The sequence below is a fragment of the Oreochromis niloticus genome, linkage group LG9 (genome assembly GCF_001858045.2).
Source record: "Oreochromis niloticus isolate F11D_XX linkage group LG9, O_niloticus_UMD_NMBU, whole genome shotgun sequence".
In the NCBI taxonomy this organism is placed as follows: Eukaryota; Metazoa; Chordata; class Actinopteri; order Cichliformes; family Cichlidae; genus Oreochromis; species Oreochromis niloticus.
The window spans coordinates 34,330,526-34,344,161 of NC_031974.2; the positions used below are offsets into that span (position 1 = coordinate 34,330,526).

The 13,636-nt window shown below is 39.8% G+C and overlaps 1 long non-coding RNA gene across 1 annotated transcript; it reads right to left on the minus strand.

Moving 5' to 3' along the window:
• Positions 1 to 6,412: 6,412 nt before the first annotated feature.
• On the minus strand, positions 6,413 to 8,988 carry LOC100701486 (uncharacterized). Its single transcript, XR_003221501.1, has 3 exons — positions 8,841 to 8,988; positions 7,618 to 7,742; positions 6,413 to 7,070 (listed from the first exon to the last, which is right to left on the minus strand). It is a non-coding gene; the product is annotated as an uncharacterized LOC100701486 (long non-coding RNA).
• Between the last annotated feature and the right edge of the window lie 4,648 nt (positions 8,989 to 13,636).

A 13,636-nucleotide genomic window follows, 5' to 3' on the forward strand; every position in this document is an offset into this window, starting at 1 on the left:
CATTCCAGCTTGACCATTGATATGACCGCTACAGTGTACAATTCAGGACATCCTCAGGTCTCAAGAAAAAAGCCGTCAGGGCTCAGGTCTCAGACAAAAAAAATTTCAGGTCTCAAACAAAAAGCCGTCAGGTCTCAGGTCTAAGAAGACAAGCTATCAGACAGAGAGAAGCTTCCTCCAGGTGGTGCTGTTGTTGCACTTTTGGAGCTAGAGTCTGTGCAGCAGTGACTTCAGATGGAGTGGCTGTATCGTCACCCCCTTCCCACACACACACACACACACACACACACACACACACTGGACGTGACCACGAACATGCCCCCTTACACTTTTTATGTCAGCTGACAGCATTTTGTCTGAGACCTGAGACCTGACAGCTTTTTTCCTGAGACCTGAGGATGTCCTAAAGTTTACACCGTAGACCGCAGAACCTCACAGCCTTGAATCTTGGATTGGGCAGTGTAGCAATGGTCACTGCACTCATGGTTTCGAGTGGAGACAAACAGTCATGAAGCAGTCTCAAGAGGTTGGTGCACAGTTGAAGGGCTGAATTTGGAGCTATTTTCTGGCATGCAGACAATGGACCCTGTTAAGAGATTTTTTAGGATTTGGGGATTTTTATTATGTTATGCTTAAAAGTACGTTTATCTAAATGTGTTTGCTCTTTCAGTATTCAGCTTAAATGGGGAAGTTACACTCTGTGCTCCACAGGAAGCCTGCAGTTCTATTTTCTCTCTTCCTGTATGTGCTCTCTGAATAAAGGCTGTTTTTTTTTACTGCAGGGTGCGAGTCTCCCTGAGTCTCACCCGTGTACACGTTAAACCTGTCTGAGCGTTTTTATTCTGACCTGAGTTGCAATACAGGAAAACTCCTGACATTTCTTGGTCCTTCGAGCCGGATGGGACACAGCACTTTTGTGTGACCCCACAGGAAAACCTCATCGAGTCCTGACGTCGTGAGAAGCCCGCGCTGAAGTCTGTCGACAGCTCCTGTCCAGGTACAGGATAAAGTCCAGAGACGTGAATTCGGGTTCTGGCCAGCGTTCTTAAAAGTGGTCCATGACGGTGGGGGTCGATGAGGTAGACCTGAGAGACCGGCAGTGAATCAGCAACCAGGTGAATAACCGGCTGCTGAGTGACCCCTCATCTGGGACTCTCCTCAGCTCTTTCTGGGATAGTGGCGCGGCTGCCCCTCTGTTGGTCTTCCTTGGTCTCTTGTGTTCTGGGGGCCTCTGGATGTCTGGAGTTTTGATCTCCTCCATACCTGCTTCATGCCCTGGAGGTCGGGGCAGTGGCCCCCCACACCCTCTAGCAGATCATTACATGAAGGAACCTTTTAAAAACAAGCACGTTCATGCTCACAGGTGTACACACGGGTGCTCACACACACAAACTACACCCTTTTGAGCTCCTACCTCAAAGCACACACTGCGCTGTCGATCTCACGTGCTGCACCATAATGTTTAATATTTAGTATTTACTGTCATATTCCCATATATCATTGTGATGTGATCTTGTTTATTACTCTTGTCTTCTTCTGCTTGCTTTCTTTTTTCTTTCTCAACAGGTGATCCAGGTGATCGATATGTATTTTTTTTTTTGTCTGTTTATTCTGTTGGTTTTTGTTTTTTGCCCTTTTTCCCCATCCCTCTTCTCAGGTTTTTTTTGTTTTTCTTTCCCTCTTTCTTTCTCCCCTTTCTTTCCACCAGTCAAGTCTGTCCCGTATTCAGCAAGTGAAAATAAAATAAACAATAAAAGGTGAATCAGATGGACCATTACGGCAAGGCTGGGATGGTCCATTTGGTAAAGTAAATCCGTTGGGCATCTTTCTTCGCCTTTAGACAATAATTCTGATGGCAAAAGAACCAAACGGGACAGGTTTAAAAAAAAAAAAAAAAAAAAAAAAGCAACCAGGTGAATATTAACACTCTGAGACACCTCGCGTAAAACGTTTAGGCTCGCCCAGAGGGGTTGGTAGCATTCCTAAAAGTAAAGGCTCGCCTGGAAAAGGGGCTGGAAGCATTTTTAGATAAACCTCGTCCGTAAAACGTAGTACGCGTTGAAAAGGTATTGTTGTTGTTTTATTTTTGTTGGTGGAATAAGTTGATTTTACAGCACAATAAGGAGGCTGAACTATTCCACTGTTTTGTTTGCTGTTGGCCACCCAAGTACTGGTGAAAAGAGAAAAACAGGTCGTGTTTCATCACATAAAGATGACACCGCTTTCAAGAATAGCTTGAAAGTAGAAGGCCGTGTCAACTACCTCTCTCGATTCTCGTGCCAGAGAAGGTGCCGCAGTTGTGTAGTTGTAGAGGATTAAAATGGGTAACGAAGCTTCAAAACTCACTGCTGACGAGCAGTGGTTAGAGAAAAATGTCCAGGCGCCGGACAAATTAGTGCATGTAGATGGAGGAATCCTAAACAAACTAAACCCCCCACATGGGAGGGAAAATGTAGCCCCTCCGCATTGACTGAACCCTCCAAGCAGAAATAAATACTGAAAAGGAAGCTAAAAAGAAAACAAAGCGTACACAAGAGTTGTATTTTAAAGCATGGAAAGAGGAATGAAGTGGAATAAACAAAAGTTTAAATTAAGGTTAACTTAAATTAAAGTAGAGCTTATCTAGTGTATTCAACATGATAATAGGAGATAATAGGAAGGTTAACAACCTGTAAACTGGTATTAACAATGAAACATAGTTGGCATGACGACCGTGCCTAGAATGAATAGAATGCATGAAACCAGATAATTCACACGAAAATATATCAAATAAAAAAGAGAGATGCATAAGGCATATTAAGGCTGTGTCATTGTTCAGCCAAGGAAAATGTCTCCAGCTTGGGAAGGTGTGAAGCTGCAGATTCACACAGACCCGTGATGGATACATAATAAAATATAAACTAATATACTATTGTATATTAGTAGTAAAGTAGTGTATTGTAATATACTATTGCTGTTATAAAAAAGGAAAAACAACACAATGATAACATTAATAATGACATACTATTAATAAGAAGAGGCACCTCAGTCAGTTATGATGTGAGGTGGAAGATTGTTAAAAGTAGTCTGATTCAAGCTTAAGGTTTGCTCAAACTCAGTACAATGATATAGGAGATGAAGAAAATAAGGAATTAACTACACTAATCAGGTGCATAGAGACACTTGACCTGCTTGTAAACCTGTCATCTTAGATGAGACTTTGTTAAGGTGAAGCGCAAACCTATACTAACAACTAATGAGCCAAACCCTGTATACAACAGCTAAAGCTACAAGATTGAGAAGCTGAATTAAATAAATATGTGGACACTACCAAGCTAATGAGGAGCGGTGACGCGCATGGAGATGCTGGTTTTGCTCACTACAATTGTATAAATAGAGTTTGAATTCATTACTGTGGATGTACAGTGAGTGACCTCTATATATCTTGAAAAGCATGTCTGAAATACTCGTATGGAAGCATATTTTGAGTGATTTTAACTGTGTGAATGCTGTGAGTAGTAGGTTTTGAGTGATTGGGTGTGATTTGTACAAAAATAATAAAAAAAAATAAGTAATAATAACACTACAAAGGTTCATAGTAGAGTGAGTGAACAAGTAGAAGTTTGAGAGAAAAGGCAGTGTGTGTGATGATTCCTGATGTCTGAAAGGGCTCTATTTAGAAGTGTGAGCGTGACATACAGGTGTTGGTTTTAGATCAAGATTTAGTAGAATTAAAGAGGGTTTATAGACTATGAATACAAAGAAAAACAAGAGTTCAATTAGTCTGCAGAAACAGGAAATATGTGTGCCTGTGGTGTGTCAAGACAGATCACAGAGAGAAACAGACGAGTTAAACTCTAAGAAGATGAAGCGAATGAATGTTTTAGGAAAAGTAATGATAATGATATTAATTGTATGCTTTAGTGTGTCAGTACAGGTGGATTTCTCTCAACCTGGAACCTTGAGTACAGCGTCAAAAGCATAGATTAATTGGGAAAGTGCGAGTGCGAGGATACAGGGTATAATTGGGTTGAAATTGAAGGCTGAGCTCATGATTGTTTAGAGATGTCCGCCATGTCATAAACAAAAGAAGGCAAAATAATGACAGAAATAATTGACAACTATATTAATGAACAGACAACACATACTCAAATTGTTATATGTGAAATTATTTTTGGAAAGGGTCAGAGGAGATAGTTTGAATTTAGAACTCAGTGATAAGATGCATGAATTAAACCTTATTGTAATAAATGCTTGCAGTGAAGAAAGCAGCTTACACTCAATTAATATGAACGCAAAACCTTGATGCCATAGGCAATTTGTTTTGTTTTTGTTTGTTTGCTTAGTAAGTTTGGAAAACAAATTTGTGATCATACTTGTGGATCACAGTGACACATAATGATTTGGGCATATGATTTGTTGATGCCTAGTTTTAGAGCTGTGAGCTATGAACTGTAAGCAATGCAAGGTTTTTCCTAACTCAGACGTTTGACACATGCCAGACAACTTTCCTATGTGGGCATCTTGCTTACACTGTCACACATCAGAATTGCTGTATGCTGTATCACGCGCTGACCTTCACAGCACCCCACAGGCTGGTTTCGTTAACATCTTTGTAGACGGTTCAGCGTCCAAAAGTAGCCTTGGGCGGAACTGTGTAGGTTATGCGGTGACCACAGTAGACACAATTTTAGAAGCAAAAGCACTAACTTCCTCACACTCTGCACAGAGTGCAGAACTCACAGCTGTCATACGTGCCTGTTCCCCTAACCCAACTGCAACATGGAAATCTTTTGAAGGCACTGTTGGAAGTGTTGATATTGCCAAAACAGTTAGCATTATGTAAATGTGCTGCACACCAGAAAGGCTACTCAGAGGTCACTAAAGGCAATAACTTTGCAGATCAAGCAGCAAAAGCAGCAGCACAACAAACTATAGACACATTAATGTCTGACTCCTCAATGCAAATACCACTTGATGTGCTCATAAACGAACAGAAAGCCGCACCAACTAGAGAACAAAAGAGGTGGTTAAAAGGTGGAGCACAGCTAGAAAGTGGTTTGATGACTTGTAATGGCAAACCAATACTACCAAAGTCCCTACACAAATCAGCAGCATTATTGTCAACAGGAGGGGGGGGGTAGGAGTGGTAGATAAAATTTCGGAAATTTGTCAGAACATGCATGATTTGCCAAAAACATAATGCACACCACCTCATCCTTTTCATACGATCCACATGGATTTTATTGAGCTAAATGAATGCCAAGGCTCAAAATACGCTCTAGTGATCATAGACGTGATCTCAAAATGGCCAGAAATCTATCCAGTAAAAAAAGCAGACGCCATCTCAGTAGCAAAATGGTTGTGCAACCATTTCATTCCAACATATGGCATCCCCACTCTGATAAGATTGAGCAGACAATGGGACACATTTTGTTAATGAAGTAATCAGTAAGGTCTCTGAAGCACTAGGATTCAGCATCAAACACCACTGTGCTTACCACCCCCAAAGTGCCGGACTAGTGGAAAGAACTAACGGCACAATAAAACAGAGACTGAGAAAATGCATGGAAGAAACAGGGAGACCATGGCCTGAGTGTATAGGCCTGGTAAAAATGTGGATGAGGCTGACACAAAGTTCTCAGAAACTCACACCTTTTGAAATCATTCACGGTAGACCATTTCCACTACCAATTACAAGTGAGCCTATAGATAAGTCAATAAGAGAAACTACACTAGCCGAATGGATGACTAAATTACTTGAAAATAAAGAGATTGTTCTAAACAACCAACTGCCGAGTGACATCTCTCCAGTGTCTTGCAGGTTGAAACCAGGTGATTGGATCCTGATCAAAGTACTCCAAACACTGCAAAAACAGCTATACTTGAAACAAGCCAAATATTCTTAAATCTGACAAAATTGTCTTGTTTTGAGCAAAAAAAATCTGCCAATGGGGTAAGCAAAAGTTGCTTGACTAGAATTCTTAAAACTAGCAAATTATCCTAACTGACATATGCCTTTTAACTAGACAAAATTGTCTAAAATGTATGCTTAATTCAAGAAAATGTGACTTATTATAAGTAAAAGACACTTTGATATTTAGAAAATCTGTACCTAAAATGAGTATTATGCTTTCTTGAACAAGCTGTTTTCAAGAATTATTTGCTTACTTTAAGATTCTACACCTTAATTTAGATTTTTCACGTAAAAAAAAAAAAACACCTTACTATAGGACAAATTTTCTTAAAACTGAATTGTTTCTTTCTTGATTGAGCTAACTATAAGAATTATGTTTCGACTCTGAGAACAATAATCAGCCAAAATTCCTGAGAATAAGACACCATCTCTTCAAAAAGCTACTAAAAATAAGGGAATTTATCTTAAATTAAGACATCAAAAGCACTCTTAGTTTTTGCGCTTTATTGACACTGCAATGGGTCAGTAACTCACTGAGGTCTGTTCCAGGAGAATCATGTCTAAAATTATACATTTCAGCAGGGTACTGTGTAACATGGCCAATACAAGAAGTGCATATTCCAGATACTCTTAACATAAATAATAACAGTATAACACACTCATGGCTGGTATCAAAAATAAATTTTGCTGAAGCTTAAAACAATCACTATTTCAAATCCTATATTACATAACATTTTAGAAGAACAAGTTTAACGACCACACAAACAAACGTGTTTTCCATTTGAACAACTTTTCTAGAGAAAAAAAAAAAACCTCACTGACTAACACTGAGTCTGATAAACAAGGCAGATGGAGTCTGTCATCTGAGAGACTCACTCAATGAATGACTTCCACTCACCAAGAGCCTTCCTGTAAGAGGGGGTTGAATCTCAGTCATGGATGGAGTCTTTGAGTATTTCAGTTTGCAAGACAGACAGCAGCGTGGAAATGCACTTTGGATATGTGAGGTGGAGGGCATAGTAATATGCCATCAGATAGAGCAGTCCCTCATTAAGATCCTTCCGGTCAAAAGTGCTCACCGGTGTGCTTCCAACAGCTATCATGCAGTTGCCTTCAGAGACAAGCAGAACTGGACAAGCCAGGGGTCGCTGACGCAGGTAGCCTTCAGGGTCTTCTGAAGTTTACATGACAGAAAAAAAAAAAGAGGATTAGAACAAGACCGTAAGAAACACAATTTTTGAGTTGCATTCCAGTTTAAAATAGATCAACTTCTTTTGTAGGTTTTCTTAACATCAACATGTTATGGGGATCTGAACTTTAAGAATATTTGACTGACTCCACAGTAAAATATATAAAATGAAAACATGAGTAACTGCAAAATTCAACAATATATACACATAGACCATCTCCAGTAGTTGTTAGCGTTTTTTCAGCAGCAGTCTTGTTCTAAAATACAGTGTACATAGGGCTAATTTCACATAAAATTGCACAAGAACTAGGTCTCTAAACATGAAAGAAAGTACAACAAAATATCAGGAAAAGTGTTGAACAATAAAAAAATATGTATATTTAATAAATGTGTAGGCCACTTGATTTAAACCAAAGCTAAAGAAGATTCTACTGTCTATCTGCTAAGTGAGTATTGGTGGAATTACTTGAAACTGCATAAAACAAGCTGGTGTGTTCACACTTTTGTCACACAGCGATAGGACAGAACTTACTTTTTCACATTTGTGCACTGCAAGCCATAGAGCCCGACGCCTGAGGAAATGTTCAGGACCAGGAAACAGATCTTTGATGTCATCTCGTGACAGTGATGAGAGCAGGTCTTCTCCAACATTTGCTTCTGCAATAGGAGTTTCCAATTATCACTACATTGCATTATCCTCATGTGCAAGCCAGCTGACAGCTTTGCTTGGGTAACACACAGGATACACAAGAAACATAATTTAATATTTACCATTTAAAAACAATACTCTATTCCATTATATTCCCTCCTGACTGTTCCACAGGTTCTAAATTACCTTCCTCCCATTGACTGGAAAAAGTATTATATTTGTGATACATCAATTATATAAGTGTATACATATAAATGTCTCTTTTTATAACTTCCTGTGCTAAAGTATATAATGAAATAACTTTACTAATGGAAATTTGAAACTCCCACAATTTCTGTAAAACTGGCATTAAATTATGGCATTTTGCACACTTGTTGAATAAATTCACAGACGCTACGTCCACACCTACCCGGGTATTTTTTGAAAAAGCTGATTTTTGTATGCGTTTGCACCTTTCATCCACACGTAAACGGCGTTTTCGGTCACTGAAAACGGAGATTTCTAAAAACGCCTGCCAGAGTGGATATTTTCAAAAACTCAGTTTTTGCATTTAGGTGTGGACGAGAAAAACGGAGAAGACGCAGCGTCAAAGGTGTGCGCCTTTTTTGACGTCACACTGTGCCCCCCCCGTTATTGTTTCGGTGAAATTAATTTCTACAATACTGTTACTGTTAATTGTACTCTCTGCAGTGTTTAAATGCTTACATATAGTTACTGTCTCGCCACACATAGGACTGGGTTCTGCTTCCATGCCCCATCTTTGTTTGCTATTTCCCACCGAGGCTTCTAGACTTCTGATTGGCCAACATTTCTACACGGTTGGGAATATATCGCCACCTGTTGCTTTGGCATGCTCCTAGCAGCGTTTTCCTTCATTTCTGCGTTTATTTGTGGACGGGATTATTTTTTAAAACGAAAACGGAAAATCTCAGTTTTCAAAAATACCCATGTACGTAGTGTAATAGCACTAGCATATTTAAATATGCTAATGCAACTAAGCTAACCGCACAAGCTAAGCTAACAACCGAGTATAGCCTGCCATGCTAGCGACTTAACATGCAACATAGCAGAACACAAAACATATAAAAAACAAAACAGTCACATACCTTTCAGGGTGGCAATTGTTATTTCGTCCAGTTTCTCCATAGCGTGCCTTAATTTCTTCACACCATACCACTGTACCCCAAAATATTACTAATCCTGCAATCCAAATTTGAGGCACGAAGCTAGAGGCACGAAGCTGGACTGTACCAACTCAGAAGTATGGGGTTGTGTACAGAAATGGTTTAGTTCGCTCTTTTATATCTATAAAATTCTATATATTTAAAGATTTGACTATTTGGTTAGATTATATTCAGTAAATACTGACATGTCGGTAGTATTACTTACTACAGCTGTTATAAGGCAGCGAATTAGGATAGCCATTCCTACCCCTTAATGGAATAGTCCTGGTCATCTTGGCATTATGGGAAAAACGGTTCACAGACCAGTGAAACAAAATGATTTGGCGCTGTGTTATCTGCTTCGTTTTTGTGGGTCTGACCCTCAAATCCTTACTGAGTCATATTAATTCTGCACATAGCCATAGTCCAGATTTCCGTGTAGTTTGTGGCATAGATGGATGTGTCAAAGAATATCGTGTTTACAATTCATTTTGGTATCACATTCGTCGAACACTCTGACCACCTTGGCAATGGACGATGCAGTGGATCGACTATGACACAAAAATCTGTAAGGTGAGACTGACTATATACTTTGATATCTTTTTAAATAATCATATAAAGTATTCATGTTAGATTCCTACTTGTTTTTACAGCTTAACAGTAGATATGTTAATGCTAATTCCTTATGATCCACAACAATGCTATCTATTTATAAAGACTTTCTGAGTGTTTAATTTCTCCTAATAGAGAAAACAGCATTTTTTTTTTTAAACTTTTGTTTTAAATAAACCGATGGGCATGGTCCAGAGTCTCCTTGGTTGTTTGTGTTTATTAATATTCATTGTTTCAGTTAGTTTCCTGGTAATTTGTTAATTATTTCCAGTGTTTAGATGTTCTCCGTGCCTCCCTTGTCTTGAGTCAAGTGTCCCTGGTTTGATGTTCATGTTTATTCCTGTTTTACTTTGATAGTCCCATGCCCTGCATCCGTGTATTCTGTTGCACTTCCCCCGGGTCTCTTCTCATCTGATTAGTGTCAGCTGTGTTTCGTACCTGTCTGCCAACTCCTCGTTTCCCTGTGTGTGTGTATATTTAGTGTGTGCTTCCCTCCGTTCTTTGTCGGATCGTCTGCATTTTCTCCTCTGTCATCTGTGTCGTCCCCCCCCCCCCGAGGTTTTCATGTCTCATGCTCCTTGCTCCAGATTGTAAGGTTTTTGCAACATTTTCCAAGTTTAGTTTTCCAGGTTTAGGTTTTTGAGGATTTTTAAAGCTTTTAAACGACAGTTAAGCTGCCAAATATCAATCAGCATTAAATTAGTAACAATTTATTAAACTCAGTCTGAAAACATACATATTTTAGAGTAAATTATCAAATGCAGAATAGAATTATTTAGAAATTATCAGTGTAGCTTGTAATTAATATCTTTAACTAGTCAATTAATCTCAATTGCAGTTCTAGGAGGGAACCCTCATCTTTGGTGAGAGGTCTGAGTAACATGTGGGCCTACAGGACTGATCCAGTGGTCGAAAACCAGCCAACAAGCCAGCAAACAATGGATGCGGCTGTAGACACCAGATTGAACTCAGGAGAAGATGCAGTGATTGAGCAAAACGCAATACAGCATGATCCAGACAGTGTGTGCCCGTGTTGTGTCAAACTTGACAGCAGTTTTATTACACTTTAATGTCAATAAATACATTTCTTAAACTGAGCAGCTGTTTAAGTGGCCTTACTCTTGAAATGAGAAAAATAATCTTGTTTTTATTCTGGAATTTCAACCGAACCGTTTTCATACCTTGTAACTGGTAAATAAAGCTCAAGATGAGCTGAAATATCCTTTTAAGGAAAAGTTAGACATATTTTCCTAGAATAAGATTTATTTTCTTGTGCAAAACTTGCTTGTTAAGAATATATTTTCTTTTTAGACAAAAAATAAGAAAAAATGTCCATAAACAAGGGTTTTTTTACTTTCTTGAAAATCGTTTTTTGCAGTGAAGGAAAAATTGGAGTTCACCAAGGTGGGAAGGTCCTTATCAAGTGCTACTCACCACACCAACTGCCTGCAAAATAGCAGAAAGACCGTCCTGGATCCATCAAAGCCACTGCAAAAAAGTGAGTGACAACCTAAACGTTTAGACGCTGACACCCCTAACTCCTGGTGGTCTATTGGTGGAGGGAGGGCTGATCGGGTACACCCCGCCTTCTTCTTCTTGCCGGTAGTCTACTCATCAGAGGTCACAGGTGTGTCTGGTCATCATGAAGACACTCGTCCTCCTAGTGGCTAATATTGCACTCCTGGTGAGTTTATTAACACTCACCCGAAAGAAAGAAGATGAACAACACCACCTGCAGACAAGATGGACACATGACAACTCACACCTTCATGACATGACACAAGACCACATTCATCCATGGATGAATAACGCATGGTATCGATATATACATGACAGCACACCCAGGAAAGACTGCTATGTTTGCTCCTATATGCCCCCAACGACACAGTACGCCACCTTGTACGCGAAGGCAATGGACATAATTCAAGCAAAGTGTGCCGCAAGCTACGCCAGCCTTGGGTATCAATTCCTGGGAATCGTGGTCAACCATGAGGAACCTCTCCAGATAGGACTACGAAATGGCACATGTGACGAATGGTTCTGGGTTGACCTGAAAGTGAAGCACAGAAGTAAGGCTAAATCATTCCCAGTCTTTCTTGGAAACAATGGGAATTTGAGCCACAGCCTATGCTACCGCCAAGAGAACGGATCCACGCCAATGGGAAACACCACCAACTGCAAAGCAGTACAGACACACGCTCCTGGAGGGCCCGTGAAGAGCAGCAACATCTCAAATGGCACCTTCTGGGTGCAAGGGATGGCCTGGATCTGTGGCCAACGAGCCTATTTTATCCTTCCTGGGAATTGGACAGGTCAGTGCGCTCCCATTTTCATATCTGACCACACTTTCAAGATAACCATGGACGCCACGTCAACATCAACGTCAACAACAAGGAAAAGACGAAGCACCCCAGACCTCAAGCAGCATGATTCCATATGGGGTTCCGATATCCCAGAGGAATTTAAACTTTGGACTGAAAGACAAAAGGTTCTGAATGCTTCATGTAAATTCAACGACGAACGGGATCAGGAAATTGACGCTCTGCGCATTGCAGTAATGCAACACAGGGTAGCATTGGACATGATTCTCGCAGAGAAAGGAGAAAGGTGTCCTCTTTAACAACACATGTTGCACATACATTCCAGATAATGTGCACTCACCGAACTTGACTGATGCTCTGAAAACACTCAGACAACTTCGGGATGCACAACAACGAGACTATGCCACAAACACAGAAGACTGGCTTACGTGGCTTTTAAGCGGCTCTTGGAAGTCCGTGCTGATCAAAGGACTTGTTTTTGTTGGTGTTATAATACTGTTATTGTGTCTTTTCACTTCATGTGTCATACCATGTTTGAAGAACATGGTATCAAAAATGGTAACTGCTTCAATTCATGCTTGCATCACCCTGTCACAGAATGAAGAAGGTGATAATGAGATAGACACTTGGATATAACATACTCACGAAACCCACTATTTTATGATGTCTTGGCTAATAATGTTTACAAGTGGCCGTAGGCTGATACACTGTTAGTGGTTACTATGTACATATACATATGTACAACAGGAGGGAATGTTAAGAGATTTTTTAGGATTTTGTGATTTTTATTATGTTATGCTTAAAAGTACGTTTATCTAAATGTGTTTGCTCTTTCAGTATTCAGCTTAAATGGGGAAGTTACACTCTGTGCTCCACAGGAAGCCTGCACGCAGCACGGTTCTATTTTCTCTCTTCCTGTATGTGCTCTCTGAATAAAGGTTGTTTTTTTTTTTACTGCAGGGCGCGAGTCTCCCTGAGTCTCACCCGTGTACACGTTAAACCTGTCTGAGCGTTTTTATTCTGACCTGAGTTGCAATACAGGAAAACTCCTGACAGACCCAATGTTCTCGCCCAGTACTTACTACCTCGAAATCATCCAGGTGTCTTGCCTGCTTACCCTGACGTTAAAAATCGGAGTCAACTTATAGGTCATATTGTGTCAGTCCCACCAGTTAACAATAGCTGCCCCAAACGGGGCACTTGTTACTTCTATGATTTTAGTAGTCTGGACAGCAGGCTCCAAGGAAAGAATTTTTTTAATATTATGGCTAGGGAAACATGTAAGAGCTGTTTGCACTAATAAAAAATAATATTCAGACTTCTGCCTTTATTGTTTCACAAAGGGTTACACAGTGAATGTCCACAATTTGTACTTCAATTGCAGGAAATTTTATTAAAGCAATTTAGCAAGAGCAAAAGCAAGATCAAATATTAAACAAATAAAACAATAATCAAATCAATTAAACAATACTTATAATTATAAGTAACCTACTCCGAGCAAAAGCTGATTTTGTTGTGAGGAGAAGTTGGAGAATGGATGATGACAACTGGATTCAAAGATGCAGTTATCCCCTTGTTCTGAGTTGATGATAATCACCCAACAGGAAATCAGTTGGGCATTCAGTGGAAATATGATGCAAACCAAAATCCTTCTGAATTAACTATCTAACACGGCAAAAATGAGCAGATGAAAAGCCAGAAATTCACAGGTTAACAGGTTGGACTGCAGTTCCCCCTCTAGCATCTCTGCTGGAATTTTCAACTGTGAAGCTCTTAGATCCAATCTTCAGAACTGCTAAACATACA